Here is a 12,386-nt window from a genome sequence, read left to right as displayed (position 1 = left end):
GAGCTTTCCACAACCTCATGGCGGCGGCTGGCCCTTGGTCCCCAGCCGCCACTATTTCTCCCGGTGTCGTCCCCGCCTTATACAAGCATGGGTCCCAGAACAATACCCTCACCAGTGCAATTACTGGGAAGGACCGCCTAACCACAGACACGTGGACAAGTGAATGTGGCCAGGGATGGTACATCTCACTGACGTATCACTGGGTTAATATTATGGAAGCCGGGACCCAGTGGGACTCTGGGACGGAACACGTCTTCCCGAGACATAGGATTACGGGCCCTGGGTCAATCAAGCTTCAACACAATATTCACAAGGTAGACAGCACCAGAAGTCGGTCTCCTAGTCAACGAGCAAATTATTCATGATGATAGAGGCCACCATCTCCTTAGCTTGCTGCTGGTAATTTTCAGTGGGAATCAGCTTGGCTCCAACCAGCCTGGAATATTTCCAGTGAACTATGGCATGACGCCATGGTATTAGTAGTGCCCCCAGTACCAGTAGCGAAGCCATCCACAATTTCCTTCTCAGGAATTTTATTTGGTAGACTGAGTGGCTGGCCAAATACATTAGTTTCTCACAAAGGAGCTGAAGATACTGAGTGGCAGTAGGTGCAAGTCTCTCCAGCTTGTTAGACCGGAGATTACGTAAGGGAATATATTGGGAGAGATTAGTTCAGAGATGTACTAAGGAGAAAGGTTATGGATGGCTTTGTAGGTCAGTGTTAGTAGTTTGAACTGGATACGCTAGACAATTGGGAGCCAGTGAAGGGATCTTATAGATTGCAATCTTTTAGATTGCTGGAGCCAGTCCACAGTAAAAAAAGCACCCACAGAGTGTCCGGGAACCTTCCCACAGACTTTTCTTAGCCAAGGCTGCTTCTTGGCAGGGTTGGACGGACCCACCAGAGAACCAGAGAATCCTCAGGTGGGCCCTGGCTTCTCCATCAGGAGTGTTCATACTCTAACTTTGCAGCTGCTATGGGGCTCTTGAGCAGGGGATAAAGGTGGGCCCTCAGAATCAAATCCTTTGGTAGGCCCAATGTTCTTCAGTCTGATACTGCTTCTCGGTGATAGTTGTATTTCACCACAGCCATATTCTTTAGCTCGGTGAAATGACTGCCATAGAGGGAAACTGTATCTACTCCGGCTGTCATTTCTCCACTACCAGGTTCCGGACATTGTCACACATGACCATGCCTGGCTTTATGTTCAACGGTGAGAGCCACAGATCTGCCTGCTGTGTTACAGCTTTCAACAACTCTGCAGCGGTGTGCGGTTTGTCACCTAAGCCTAAGGATATTATCTTCAGCACAGCCTGTTGCCGCTTGGCTGAGGCAGTGCTGCTGTGCTTCCAGCTTGTGACTGATGTGGTCATTTTGGAGATGGAGGCCGAACAGGAGGAGGAGGAGGTGCAGGAGCTGAACAATGTGATTACATTGAGGTTACATTGGTCCTACTGTGTTTTTTTTTTTTTACGTCTCTTCAAATGTGTATTCGAGTGTGTCCTAATTTTTGGCAGCCCTTGAAATTTCTGCATATGCAATAACAGTATAGGAGACCCACTCCTTAATAATAGGAAGGACAATTCAAATACATTCTATATTCTAGAATATTAACTGTCTTATCTGAAATACATTTACAGGTGAGGTATCACAGTCTGGAGAGCGTATTACACTGATCCAGCCAGGTATTATTGCCTTATACTGCGTGCTGCTGGTGCTGCCCAATTTTTTTTTAAAGCTATTCTATCCACTATCGATAACGCTGTTAGATGCATTTACAATAGGGACAGGTGCTAGGTGGTATCATCAACTCCAGATGAGTGTTTATTCTGGTCGCATAAATGTCTTCCACAGTCCATAATTATTTTTTTTTTTGGCCTTATATACAAGTCATTAACCTGGAAAGAATGTTTCTTAACATTTTTTCCATTTTAGCTTGTTTTTTGTATATTTTTTTTATTGTCAGTCTGTAAAAGTGGCGTGATACTCTGACAACATTGCTCACAGATATGCTATTTGTCAGTGACCAACTGTGAAAAGGTTTGAACCCACAACTGAAATACTTTAAATGGAGTGTAATATTTGGCAGTCAGGCCCGGCATCAGCACCCGGGCAAGTACCGGGGCCCTGAGCAGGCAGGGGGACCCGTGAGCGGAGGACAGCGGTGCCAGCGCCCGTGCCCGCCCCCCCTCCTCTTGCTCAGGGCCCCGACACAATACTTACCTCTCCCCGTGCCTCCACAGCAGGTCTTGTATCTTCCGCGGCTGCTGCACTGTGACGTCTCAGGTCAGAGGGTGCGATGACGTCTTTCCACCGTGCCCACTGCTGAGCAGTCACAGCGCAGAGTGAGTAGATGGCGACGCGGCTGAGGAGTGCGGAGCAGCGGCAGCAAGTGAGGAGAGGTGAGGTGAGTATTTGATTTTTTTATTTTTTTTATGTATGGAGGCATAAGGCGAGGCGACCAAGTGTCAATTGGTTCAACAAAACACAGCTAGCTGACTTTAAATGGAGTGAAATATTTGGCACTATCCACAAAATTTCTGTATTATTATGGCAGTCATATGGGATCACGTGTCATCATTGAAAAAAGTTTCCACAATACAGTAATGCAAATAAAATCAAAAAAATCTGGCTGTATTCTGTGAACAAGCAAATAGAGCAGTAAAATGGTGTACTCTGGATTGCTTTTTAATAAAATAATCAGGATTAAGATAAAAAAAAATTAGCCCTAGCCCGTGATATCTGGGGCTATGTCTATGGATATCTGTAACAGCAGGAGCAGACACAACATGCAATGGACCCTCTTGTGCTGTATATGTTAGGAGGGCGGTTGCAGACAACTTTATTTAAAAGGAACGCAACCGACCCCGGGGTCCGCGATGCAGCCAGGTGGGCTGCTGCCGAACACTTTCCGGGTGAAAAGGTACGCAACCAACTTAAACGATAAGCCCTTCCGTGTTACTGCACACAGGAATGGGTATAGCGGTTCGCACTATCTCCGTTAGCAGCACGGGAGATGAGCGACCGGAAAACTATCTGTAGCCTTGTTACTGCACAGGGACTTCTCTGGCGGCGCTAGGATGCGTGTGTGACTACGCGACGGGTACACATGCCTCCAGCCGACGTGCCACCGGACTGAAGGGTACTTCTCCACGTGGCTGACAGGCGATAGCCGTGGACAGGGCGTCTGCAGGCTGCTCGAGGTGTTAGTCGACCCCTTTGGCTGAGCCAGGCTGCAAGACGTAGCTACCTGCCTAAGCTAATCTAAGCCTACCTGAGTGACCTGTGCTAATCAGCCAAGCGAACTCTGGCATCAGCAGGTCACGGAGAGCAGCTAGGGAGCACGTGGAATATACTCGTCCACACAACAGCAAACACTTGCTAAAATGATCTGAGCGCGCCGCCATGTTTGTGGGCGGGCCTTTTAAAGATTAAGCCCTGCCCCACTGTCGCACCATTGGTGACGTCGCCTGTGACCAATCAGGCGGTGCCAGGTCACCGGATCAGCTGGTTCCCGAACCACCAATCACGGTCCGCCATGTCACGGGCATGCTCAGTGTGATGCATCTTGGACTTAGGCTGCCGGAGCCCTGACTCCCTCCGCAACCTATACTTCATAGCGCTAGGCACAAACACCCGAGATACAACCTGCACATCTCGTGCATTGGCTAGGCGTTGGGACTGACAGTGATGCTGTGCAGCATCAGCCCTGGCTTGACCTGAATGGGAGACTACCAAATCCACTGATGATTCTGAACCCATTTCAGATCCAGCAACCGCCTGGTACCTAACATTATCCCCTCCACTTGATGCTCATATTCCTCAATGAGAAGGGGAGCGTGAATGTGGTCCACAGGTTCCCAGGAACAATCCTCAGATCTGTGGCCCCTCCAGTGTACGAGGTAATGTTTTTTCCCACGGACCATCTTGGACCCCACAATCACCTGCACCTCAAAATCATCCCCCCCGATGTCAGGAGCTGGTTGGGGTTCCTAGAATTTTGACTGGCGAACCGGCTTAAGAAGTGACACATGAAACGTGTCGTGAATCCTCATGTGTCATGGCAACTGTAGCCGGTACACTACGGGATTTACCTGGGCTAAAATTCTGAATGGACCAGTGAAACGGGGGGCAAACTTAGCGGATTCTCCACGTACTCTGATATTCCGAGCTGCGAGCCACACTTTGTCGCCCGGCGAGAATACGGGGGCCGGACGGCGAGGAGTGTCAGCCGACTCTCTCATTCGATTCTTGGAAGCCTATATAGTCTCATGGATACGATCCCAAACCTCCCGCGCCTCCAGAGCCCAATCTCTGACCCCAGGTTCCACAGAGGAAACCGGCATAGGGACCGGGACTCGCGGATGTTGCCCATTATTTAGGAGGAACGGAGTCTGACCTGTGGAATCCACCACTGCGTTGTTCAGGGCAAACTCAGCCCAGGGTAGCAATATCGACCAGTCATTCTGGTTGGCCGAAACGAACTGACGCAAGTATGTCACAAGCGTCTGGTTAGTGCTTTCCACCAGGCCATTAGTCTCCGGGTGATAGGCAGTAGAGAGATTCAGTTCAATGGAGAGCAGGTTGCACAACTCTCTCCAGAACAGGGAGGAAAATTGTGGACCCCGGTCACAGACAATCCTATCAGGCATTCCGTGGAGACGGAAAACGTGACGAATGAACAGTGATGCCAGAACCCGGGAAGAAGGAACTCTGGGCAGAGGAACCAGGTGAGCCATCTTAGAGAAATGGTCAGACACCACCCATATTGTCGTGTTTCCCCGGGACTTAGGTAACTCAACAATAAAGTCCATCCCTACCAGCTCCCAAGGTCTATCCGCCACGGGTAATGGATGAAGAAGACCAGCTGGCCTCTGACGGGACGGTTTATTTCTCGCACAGGAGACACATGTTTGGACATATTCTTTAATGTCTTGGGAAAACCGAGGCCACCAATACGACCGTTGGAGAAGCTCCGTGGTACGTCTGACCCCAAAATGACCTCCGATCTTAGAGGCATGTGCCCAAGACAGTACTTCATTCTGTAAATTAGGAGGAACGAACGTCCTCCCGGGAGGAACCTGGTTTAGGGACACTGGAGCCACCATCCGCATACATTCTGGCGGAACAATAAGCCGGGGCTCGTCCTCGTCCTCAGCCGTATCCATAGACCGGGACAGTGCATCCGCCCGAGGATTCTTTTCCCCTTTTACAAAATGAATGGAAAAATTGAACCGGGAAAAGAAAAGAGACCACCTGGCCAGCCTCGGGTTAAGACGCTGCGCCGTCTGTAGGTACGAAAGGTTTTTATGATCGGAATATACTACGAAAGCATGTTTAGCTCCCTCCAAGAGGTACCTCCATTCTGAAAAAGCCATCTTAATAGCCAGTAATTCTTTGTCACCAATCGTATAATTTTTCTCTGCTGGAGAGAAGGTCTTGGAGAAGAAAAAACATGGCCTTGTCCGACCCGGTTCATTCTTTTGAGAGAGAACCGCTCCTGCTCCGACCGAGGAGGCATCGACCTCCAGAAAGAATGGCTTATTCACATCCGGGCGATGGAGAATGGGAGCTTTAGAGAAATAGGATTTAATCTCCCGGAACGCCTCGGATGTCTCCTTAGACCAAATCTTGGGATTGGCACCCTTCCGGGTTAAAGCGGCCAAGGGAGCCACCAGTATGGAAAAATGTGGTATGAACTGCCGGTAATAATTAATAAAGCCCATGAAGCATTGTACCGCTTTAAGAGAATGAGGCTCCTGCCAGTTCCGTACCGCTAACAATTTTTGTGGATCCATAGCCAATCCCTTACTGGATATGATGTAGCCCAGGAACAGTAACGACTCTCGTTCAAACTGACACTTCTCCAGCTTACAATATAAAGAATTTGCTTGCAAACGTTCAAAAACCCTGTGAACATCCTCTCTGTGTGTGGAGAGGTCCGGGGAAAAAATAAGAATATCATCGAGATAGACTACCACGGAAGATAGCAGCAAATCCTGAAAGATATCATTGACAAAATCTTGAAAAACCGCCGGGGCATTGCATAATCCGAAGGGCAGAACGAGATACTCATAATGACCATCACGAGTATTAAAGGCAGTTTTACACTCGTCACCTTCACGGATTCGCACAAGATTATACGCCCCTCGTAGGTCCAATTTAGTGAAGATGTTAGCCCCTCGCAACCTGTCAAATAGTTCAGAAATCAGGGGTAGAGGGTATTTATTCTTGATGGTGATAGCATTTAGTCCTCTATAATCTATGCAGGGACGTAAATCACCCTCTTTCTTCTGAACGAAGAAAAACCCCGCTCCCGCAGGAGAGACTGATTTTCTGATAAACCCCCTAGCCAAGTTCTCTTTGATGTAGTCAGACATGGCCTGGGTCTCAGGTACAGACAGGCGGTAAACCCTACCGCGAGGAGGCTCCGCACCAGGAACCAAATCAATAGGGCAGTCATACTGTCGGTGAGGAGGAAGAGTCTCAGCAGCCTTTTTGGAAAAGACGTCCGCGAAACTTCGATATTGCTCGGGTACAGCGGACAAGTCAGGAGACGGTTCTGAGACTACCCCCCGAGCAGCTGTGACCATGCATTGGGGCACACAATCCTTACCCCAGGAAGAAATTATCCCTGTATTCCAATTAATATGTGGAGAATGACGACGTAGCCATGGCAGACCCAATAGCACCTCATCTAATCCCCCGGGGATAATAAAGAAGGAGATAACCTCCCGGTGACCCTGAGGAAACGACATGGTGAGGGGGGCTGACTGGTGAGTGATTTGTGTGTCCAGCAGAGATCCGTTGACCACCCTGATGTTCATTGCCTTTGGCAGTAACTCCAGAGGAATGGCATGCCTCTGGGCCAATGTAGATGACAAGAAATTGGCATCGGCTCCAGAATCCACCCACGCCTTGGCAGTAATCATGGTGTCTCCAAAGGACAATGCACCACATACAGTAATCTGGAGGACGAAACCCCTGAATCTAACACACCTCCTCCAACGGTGGTTAGACACCCTCGTTTCCCGACTGCTTGGAAACCTTATTAACGGGGTACTCCAAGGGATGTGCTGGTCGGGAACGAGGGGGCTTAGACTTAGTCCGGGATATGTCCATAGCCTCAGGCTCTGGGTTGGGAACCGCGGGTTTGGAGATAGGCCTAGAGAAAGCGAGTGCCAACCGAAACCGAGGTCTGGAACCCTCCAGCTCTAGCTTGCGTTCTACATGACGCAGATCTATTCGGTTAGCAAGTGTAATTAACTCTTCCAGAGAGGTTGGAATCTCCCTGGTAGCTAGGGCATCTTTAATAAGCGCAGCCAGTCCCCTCCAAAACACCAGGATTAGCGACCGCTCTGGCCAATCCAATTCAGCCACAAAGGTTCTGAACTGAATGGCATAGTGGCTGGCGGTGACCGAACCCTGGGTCAACGCAAGCAGCTTAAGAGCCGTATCATGCATGACCTGAGGCCCCAGGAAAACACTTTTTAAGGTCCTAAGAAAAAGACCTGCATTAGCCACGACCGGATCATTCTGCTCCCACAGTGGAGTAGCCCACTCCAGAGCCCTGTAGGAGAGCAACAACATGATATAACCCACTTTGGCTCTCTCGGAGGGAAAACGTGCCTCCATCATCTCCAAGTGTATGGAGCATAAATTAACAAAACCCCTGCAGAATTTACTGTCCCCAGAAAATTTCTCTGGGAGGGCAAAGCGGGGTAATGGAGCACTTGCAGTGGTGGCAGCCGAGTTAATCATATTGTCTGCTAGAGAAGCCGCCTGGGTAGCTACTGCAGTGGTATCAGCAACCAGGACAGCTTGTTCCAGAGACCTGAGTCTGGTCTCCAGTTGCTGTATATAGCGCTGCAGTTACTGATTGTCGGCCATGTTCGGCAAGACCCTGGCGCTCAGATACTGTTAGGAGGGCGGTTGCAGACAACTTTATTTAAAAGGAACGCAACCGACCCCGGGGTCCGCGATGCAGCCAGGTGGGCTGCTGCCGAACACTTTCCGGGTGAAAAGGTACACAACCAACTTAAACGATAAGCCCTTCCGTGTTACTGCACACAGGAATGGGTATAGCGGTTCGCACTATCTCTGTTAGCAGCATGGGAGATGAGCGACCGGAAAACTATCTGTAGCCCTGTTACTGCACAGGGACTACTCTGGCGGCGCTAGGATGCGTGTGTGACTACGCGGCGGGTACACGTGCCTCCAGCCGGCGTGCCACCGGACTGAAGGGTACTACTCCACGTGGCTGACAGGCGATAGCCGTGGACAGGGCGTCTGCAGGCTGCAAGATGTAGCTACCTGCCTAAGCAAATCTAAGCCTGCCTGAGTGACCTGTGCTAATCAGCCGAGCGAACTCTGGCATCGGCAGGTCACGGAGAGAGCAGCTAGGGAGCACGAGGAATACACTCGTCCACACACCAGCAACACTTGCTAAAATGATCTGAGCGCGCCGCCATGTTTGTGGATGGGCCTTTTAAAGATTAAGCCCTGCCCCACTGTCGCACCATTGGTGACGTCGCCTGTGACCAATCAGGCGGTGCCAGGTCACCGGATCAGCTGGTTCCCGAACCACCAATCACAGTCCGCCATGTCACGGGCATGCTCAGTGTGATGCATCTTGGACTTAGGCTGCCAGAGCCCTGACTCCCTCCGCGACCTATGCTTCATAGCGCTAGGCACAAACACCCAAGATACAGCCTGCACATCTTGTGCATTGGCTAGGCGTTGGGACTGACGGTGATGCTGTGCAGCATTATCCCTGGCTGCACCTGAATGTGAGACCACTGAATCCACTGATGATTCTGAACCCATTTCAGATCCAGCAACCGCCCGGCGCCTAACAGTATATACTGCCACAAATCCTGTCTGCCTAACTCCTGCTATCACCACTGAATATATGTAACAACAAGAGACGAAAGGAGCTTTTTGATGCAAATAGGAAAATATTTTATTAAATATTATAATACACTATAAAAATTCATAAAGAGTCCATAAAAGGATTTTATAAACGATGTGTTAGAAAAAGAGCAGACACCCCAACAGAGTAATCAGCCCTCAGTAGGCAGTGCGGGATAGAGAGAGATTATGATAAAGCACAACCAAAAGTCAGCACATTAGACACCTGGCCAATTGGAGGCTTAAGGGACAGGGAAGCAGACAATGCTGCTATAGTACCCCACAATGAGTCAAAGCCAAGGGGATGAAAGGCAACAGGTGGGTGACAAAATAATGCAATATGCTGAGAAGTGGGGGTAAGGTAAACAACAGTGACAGGGCACTTACCCGAGGGCTGAGAACCCCCAAATGGGGATGAAAGGGTGCAAGAACACCTACCCAACGTGCGTTTCGCGTGGAAAATGCGTTGCTTTCTCAAGGGATGGTGTAATGAAGCCCTTCCAGGACCTTTAAGTAACCCTGGCAACCGGTCAGTTGTGGTATCACGTGGCCGGAAACCAGCCAATGGCGCTGCATACAACGGCGCATGCGCGTCTGGCAAGCCACGCCCCCCTGCCGCGCGCCCGGCAGTCAAGCCCTGGGGGTGCACGCGCCATCGTCAGTCAGCTGAGCCTGCTGACGTAGTGCACACACAGGCATAGAGACGCCGGGAAGCGGCAAGGTGACACGACCCCAGGAGGCGCATGCGCTCCACAGCGCCACCAATGGTAAATACAAGTATTCAAACCCCTATATTGTAAGGAAAGACCGGTTTAGAGCCCCTTCAAAGGCATACAGTGAAACACAAACAAAATAAGTATAAAATATAGAGGGTACAACAACATCACAAGTAATAGTTTGGTTCCATTCAGATGAAATCCATTTGGAAGAAAGGATTTATAATTGCCTCAGAACCGATCGTCCATAGGTGGAGAGGATTAAGTGATGACTGCTGGGTTGTTTATTTGAGCCAAAGGGTGAAAGCAAAAAGGATCCTAAATAAAATACAGTTAAATTAGTATCAACAATAATAAAAAACAATATATAAAACAGGGCGACCATAGCAGAACCAGGCACCAATCATGAAATAGTGAAAACAAAATATAAGAAGTGGAATAAAAAACCCTTTAAAGGGAAAGCGATAGGGACACTAAAAGGAAGAGAAAAGGGAGGGGGGGGACATACAGAAATGAAGAAAAGGGGCAGCACTGAAAACAAAAACAATGGGGAAAGAGGGGAAACAGTGATCACAAAGTATGGTCAATACAATGGGCATTAAGAGGAACAAGTACAGGAATGAGGCAAAACTAAGTGACTCATTAAGGCCAAATGGGGCCATGGTGCCAAGTGTAACAATCCAACGTGCTTCGCGTTGTGCAAGAAGTTTTTTAATATTGCCACCTCTAGACCCCAAATGTACCAAATCTATGCCTCTAATCATAAGAGATCGAGGGTCACAGTTGTGATGATCCTTGAAATGGCGAGGGATCGTTTTAAGATCCGAAATATCGGTCACATTTCTCGCTGCGATTATGTCCCTGACGTGTTCCCGAACCCTGACTCTGAGCTCTCTGGAGGTGAGCCCCACATAGATAAGGGGACATCCACATGTGTCATAATAAATAACATTACTGCTGCCACATGAAATCCAGTGTAAAATCTTAAAATGCCGTTCACCTCCCGCAGAGTCAAAGGTTTTACAGCTAAGAACATTCGTGCAAGCAAGGCAGTAGCCACAAGGATAACATCCCAGTGTGGGTTTGAAGGATGACAAGAATTGTACTATTAGGAGGAACATAGTGACTTTTAACAATAAGGTCACTTAAATTGCGGGCCCTCCTCGATGTCATGGACGGGTTGTTCACCCAAACTATTAGCCAATGAGGGTTCGGCACTAAGGATGGACCAGTGTTTGGCTAAAATTGCTCCCATATTTCTCCACTCACTGTTAAACATGGAAATGAACCGAATCTTATTGTTCCCCGTATCCTGTCTTTTTGGTTGATATAGCAATTTAGATCTTGGAGTTGTTTTAGCCCTAGCATATCCTCTTTTAATTGAACGTCGGCTATAGCCGCGTTGTAAAAACCTAGACTGAAGGTCCTTTGCCTGTGCCTGAAACAAATGGTTGGAGGAACAAATCCGCCTCACCCGGAGAAACTGTCCGACTGGGACGGCCCTCAGGGTGGCGGGGTCATGGGCAGATGAAGCATGAATAAGAGCTTTGACTGCTGTCGTCTTTCTGAAGACGTCAGTCTGGACGGACGACCTATGGTCGACCTCAAGGCTGACGTTGTATGCAGAGCCATTGGCTGGTTTCCGGCCACGTGATACCACAAGTGACCGGTTGCCAGGGTTACTTAAAGGTCCTGGAAGGACTTCATTATACCATCCCTTGAGAAAGCAATTATTGTCCACGCGAAACGCGCGTTGGGTAGGTGTTCTTGCACCCTTTTATCTACATTGGGGGGTTCTCAGCCCTCGGGTAAGTGCCCTGTCACTGTTGTTTACCTACACTCCACTTCTCAGCATATTGCACTATTTTGTCTCCCACCTGCTGCCTTTCATCCCCTTGGCTTTGACTCATTGTGGGGTACTATAGCAGCATTGTCTGCTTCCCTGTCCCTTAAGCCTCCAATTGGCCAGGTGTCTAATGTGCTGACTTTTGGTTGTGCTTTATCATAATCTCTCTCTATCCCGCACTGCTTAGCGAAGGCTGATTACTCTGTTGGGGTGTCTGCTCTTTTTCTAACACATCGTTTATAAAATCCTTTTATGGACTCTTTATGAATTTTTATATTGTATTATAATATTTAATAAAATATTTTCCTATTTGCATCAAAAAGCTCCTTTTGTCTCTTGTTGTTACATGTATCTTGGAGCTATGCTGCATACTCATAGTACCCATAGGTAATGTCCCCAGCAATCATGTTTTTGGGTTTATTGTCTCTAACACCACTGAATATATGCAGCTGGATTAGTCCTCAGAAGGACTGCTAGTTCAGATGGATATATATATACTCCTGGAGTACCACTACCTATATCTAACAATTAGACCGCCAATTCTGTCCCTCACACAGCAGCACTTCTTCCTACTCTGCCTGTTTCCGGGATAGACTGTGACAAGCCTAGCGTCACTAGGTCTTATAGAGACCCGATGACGCTATGCGACCAGCCAATCACTGTAATGCCACAACAAACATGGCTACAGCATTACAGTGCGTGGAAAGCAATCCCTGCATGTTCATTGGCTCTCTAAAGAATGCCAAACATGCAGAGCGGGGACCCGAGCTCCTGCTCGAGCATCCTGGAAATACTTGCCGAGCGCCGAGCATGTCGAGCAGTGTGATGCTCGGGCGAGTACCGAGCAGTGGGGAGCACGCTGGCTCATCACTAGTCACTAGCTGAAAAATAAACTGTATTTTCAACAAACTTT

Source organism: Phyllobates terribilis, unplaced genomic scaffold, assembly GCF_046119375.1.
Source record: "Phyllobates terribilis strain yellow unplaced genomic scaffold, ASM4611937v1 Scaffold_11__3_contigs__length_659146591, whole genome shotgun sequence".
NCBI classification, from domain to species: Eukaryota; Metazoa; Chordata; class Amphibia; order Anura; family Dendrobatidae; genus Phyllobates; species Phyllobates terribilis.
This window is presented reverse-complemented; position numbering follows the sequence as displayed.